Below are 5,000 nucleotides of genomic sequence, written 5' to 3'. Positions count from 1 at the left end.
CATGGGTCAACACAACGTACGACATGTGTCCCGACACAGGGAGAGTGGGCAGTGTGTAGTGGTGTGTTTATACCCCACCCGCACCCACAGTAAGGATGAGTGCTGTAGAGGAGTGGCAGGTGTGGTAACTATGGGTATGCAATTATGGGCCAAGGCGTGCAGGTGTTGGCTGGTGCAGTCATATTAGAACCACCCCGGGGATGTAAGTAATATTCCAAAATAGGCATAGCTGAAGCCTATACCTCTCAACCCCTAAGAGCACATCCACTGGACAGGACATAAACCATTGGGGGAACAAATAGAGACCATACCTCTGAACTGTCCCTGATTTCCAGAGACGTCCCGGATTTCGAATCGGTTTCTAACTCTGCCCCACTTAATCCCTCCTAAAATTAGTGACATTTGGAGGAAAGGTGGTGAATTACATGTAATGAATAATGACAACAATTAAGAGTTATAAACATCATTTACCTCAGAAAATGTGTATGAATTCATATGCTCTGAGTCTGTCAATGTGTTAGGTTAATAGCACCAATAATTTAAATGTGTCCTTGATGTTGTTATGCCATGTTCCTGATTCAGTTTATGTATTTCCCCAATCGTATGAGAGGTCTGATAGGGTCAAAAAGCAGCTATTCCACTGACAACCTTAGAAAGATGATAGAATATTAGGTATGCAGTAGCATGACTCGGCTGAAGGATGTGGGTTCCAAAACCCAATTACTTGTTTGTATTGAAGAGTGTCAGTTCCCATGTATCAGCCAGACAGGTGCAGATTGTAAGAGGAACACACCAATAATATGAATCAAACTCTGGACAGGCCGTGGATTCCGTACAGTCAAACGGCATGCTGTTGCCTAATGGGCAGCCATTCCCGATACTGTAGGCATGTTATCTGATGTAATAGGCATCACAAGGTAATATCATAGTCCTCACTCCCATGCAGGGGCATGAGTGTCAGATGCAAACACCAAATGCAGTGCACTTGAAAGTGTGGGAGCAAGCGGATGTAAGCCTGTTTGGCCACCAGTATGCGAGTATTACACTGGTAAAGCAATGTAGAGGTTAACTGAGTGTAAGAAACTGTAACCAGAGGTTAGCATTGCTAAGCACAGTGCAAACCCACACACACCCGCTCACAACTGATTTAATGTGCTTTAATCACACCATATCCAATGGCCTTGTTCTTCCCAGCAACAAAATAAATGGCCTCTGCAAAGCTCAAAACCAGGACCCTGAATGCACAGCTATTGTGATTTACGTCTAAGCCATGGCAGATATACAGACATCGGACCTTATCACAAACATATCATCCAGTGCAGTCATTCAACAGTATAGGAAATGTATTTCATCATATAGATGTATGTGTGTGTTTATGTCCAGCATGTAGATACATACATATGTATAGATATATCAGGAACATCCCATGTGACAACAAAGCATTACAAAGGAATGAAAAGGGAAACACCAGCAGCGCTTGTATTATGTAGTGGTGTTGTCCTATGTAATATCAAGACTCCCTCAGACAGACATGTGTCAGTCATACGCGCAAACATTTGTACATTGGCCATATACATCACTCTGTGCATGTTATTTACATTAACACAACAGTTCCTGTCCAATCATTATGTGAGAAGTGTACTCTTGCAATGTGCGTGTGCGACATCACCATGATAAAGGTAAATGGGGTAACCGTAGAGGGACCGGTAGTGTTGTGTGTAAAATGAGGTCGTCTGCATCACGTGTACCTGGAACATTTAGGAATCATGTGCATACTAGGATCGTCTGCCTGAGAGACAGGGGTGAAGACAACTGGAGTATGTTGTGATGCATATTAAAAGGGTTACATGTATCCAGTGGACACGTGTGTGAAATGGACAGCTATGTATGGGGCTAATGTTGTTCTAGGAACCAATTGGCCTTTTGTTTCTGTAGGGTGAGAGTGGGATGTGGGGGAAGGAGAGTAAATATGCTCATGAAGGATAGGTAGGATAGGATGACAGACAAGACAGCATACAGGGTCGGTATATGACATGTGGGGGGATACACCTCAGATGGGGAGGGGTGTTCAGCTATCACAATCCCATGAGCCCCCAGATGGCAACAGTGGGACAGAGGTCCCCAGCCATGGGCAGCCACCACTGCACCAAAACAGCTGCAAAGGTGGCAGTCCTGGGGGCTGTCTAGGAGGGGTAGCCTCACCCTGTAAATGTGACACTCTGCCCTTGAGCTGGTGTATCTGGCCTCAAAACCCCTTATTGAGCACCCTATGCACCACGTCTGGGACTGTACGACAGCAGACATGTTCCTGTCTGGATCTGCTCCCAGGGGGGACAAGCCCCATCCTCAGTGGTGGTACCACCAGAAGGCAGTGCAGAGCCAACAGAGGTGGAGGTCCAAGGCTGGGCCCCAGATGTGCTGGTGCCTGGTGCCATGGCCAGCTGAAGTGGGACAGGAGGTTCTGTCGTGACCTCCAACACCATACAGCCTATGGTGTTGCAGTTTAAACATAGATATGGCTTAGTAATAGTCAACAGCATTCAGAATTACATACAACAGCATGCATAGATATGACCATCAACCCAACACAACAGATGGTATTTATTTGCAGAGGGAGCACAACACATGCATATATACTGCATGACATCTGTACAACGTGTAGAAGACTTGTGGCTGCAGCTATGAACAGTGGCCCATTATTGGCATGTCACTGAGAACCCCAGACAATGTCTGTCATACCACTGCTTCATGTGACATACGTCCAGGCAGGGATGCAATGTCAGTAACTCATCACCATCACCATGTACCGGCTGTAATCCTCACACTATGCTCCTGCTATTCACAGATGTGTATTCAGTGAGTAACACAGGAAACAAATGGTTCCACACACTGACCAGTCCACAGATGGCCCTACAGATGGGGGTCCCTCACAAATAGAGCACTGTCTTGTCAGTTGTAAAACATGCAGAATAGCCATTACCACACACAACTTGTTAAACAGGCAGTTGTCTCAATGAAGCATAGCTGCACTTACATGCTGTAGTCATGTCAGGCACATCACCCTCCTGTCTTTAGGCTATTTCCCACTGTGTATGTTGTTTGAGGAACATCCAGATATCATCTGTGATGTGGTTTACAAAACACCAGATCCGGGTACCACTCACAGCTACTGTCATGGGCAAACACCAACATGATGTTCCTAGATATTGTACTGTGTTTTTCATGTGAATGGCTATGGGAACATCATCACAGCTGTTCCACATGCAGTCAGCTAGAGGAGGACTGCAAAAGGTGCAGAGGCCATCACCTGAACATGACCATCCCTTACAATACACATCCACCTGAGAGTGTGTGGGAAGGACAGAAAGAGGCAAAGTACATCAGAGAAGGGCTTGGAGACTAAAACCTAAGCATTGTCTGTCACACACCTACCAGTACAGGGGAACAAACCCTTGACTGACTATTCATTACTATTACAACTGCATGCAGTTATTCCATGTGCCACAAAGCTGACATGTTGTTGTGCTGTAAGAACATATATGTGTGGTGGTGTGCGACATCTGCAACAGAGATTTAGTAGACATACATTAGGTGTAGCACACATGGCTGTCCACAGGAACGGATGTCATTGTCAACACAACCGCACTCTCTAATGGACTCACATTGACACTCTTTGCCAGGCCGACAAATACACTACAAAACCACTAAGTTTGCCACACTGCAGTAATGCACAGGTACTACATGCACCACAGGGGATATCCGGAGGTTCTATGGGCTAGGGCATGTGAACGTGTTTCACATCTGTTGGTATGCCAATGGGAGTTATACTGGGAGTGACTATGGTTGGGAGCATCATACCCCACACACAGACACAAGGTGCCAGTACTGACATGCATGTGTGCATTGCTTTATGGGTGTGTAGTGGTTGGCTGTGCAAGATGGCTGTACAAGGCTGGGTGAGGGGTAATCCTTGGCATCACGCCACCCGACAATGGTGTGCAGTGTGGTACAGGGGTGTAGTGTCTGCAATGTCCCACACAGATGGATATTGTATGAACTGTCCTGACATCCTGGTTACCATTGTGTATGACCATAGCTTTGCAATGCATGCCATGTCTGTGTTTGATAGTCCTTGACATGGACATTGCCTGGGATGTGCATGTCCCACAATAAAGTACAGTGACATATACAGGTGTACCTGGTTTGGCTGGCAAATGTTGTGTACACAAACTGTTATCCTCCGATATGCCAATACTGGCCTGGTGTGGCAGAACCTGCTTATAGTCAGAAGGTTGACCCTGCACCTGCATTGATTGTATGATACAGGTATTCCCTGGTGTCAGTGGCATCGGTCCATACAGGGCACATGTGTAAGGCATTGTATGGCCTCTGTGGATCACATTTGATGGCACCACATATGTTGCAGGCAACCAGTAGGGAACATAGTGAAGGCACATTGTCCGCAATTATGTGCCTATTGTACTGCTGTACATGGTGCCATGCCCTCTGCAGCCCACTGCAATCACACCATGCCTACTATCTGTCATCAATGTGCAGGGTACTAGCAACATAGTGTGATATTCTAGGCAAGTGTGTTTGTGTATGACACATGGGTTCAGGACATATTCCGGGTAATAGTAGGGTTGCATACTTTGTTCACCAGGCCTTTTGCCAGATGTAGGGTTATGGCTTGCCAACATAGTCCCTTGGCTTACTGACATCTGTACTCCTCGTGAGGTGGACATTGTGACATATAAGATGGACACCATATAGGAAAACTACAAAATCTGCTCCCCAACATGTCCAGTGGTTAGACACTGACAGCCACCTCCACACAGGCTCTGACAGTCAAACACATGCACACACACACCTGCCATGTCCTGGAATAGAATCCCTACCTAACTAGTGTATACTACAGCATTATGCAGTTACAGCACTCGCTACAGAGATTACTGGGTTACAGCAGTCCCAGAGGTGTATGTCTAGGTAGGCGACATCAG

This window comes from Protopterus annectens, chromosome 2.part1, assembly GCF_019279795.1.
Source record: "Protopterus annectens isolate FY-2018-M chromosome 2.part1, PAN1.0, whole genome shotgun sequence".
NCBI lineage: Eukaryota > Metazoa > Chordata > Ceratodontiformes > Protopteridae > Protopterus > Protopterus annectens.
The sequence above is the reverse complement of the archived record's forward strand: the minus strand, read 5'-3'. Positions refer to the sequence as shown.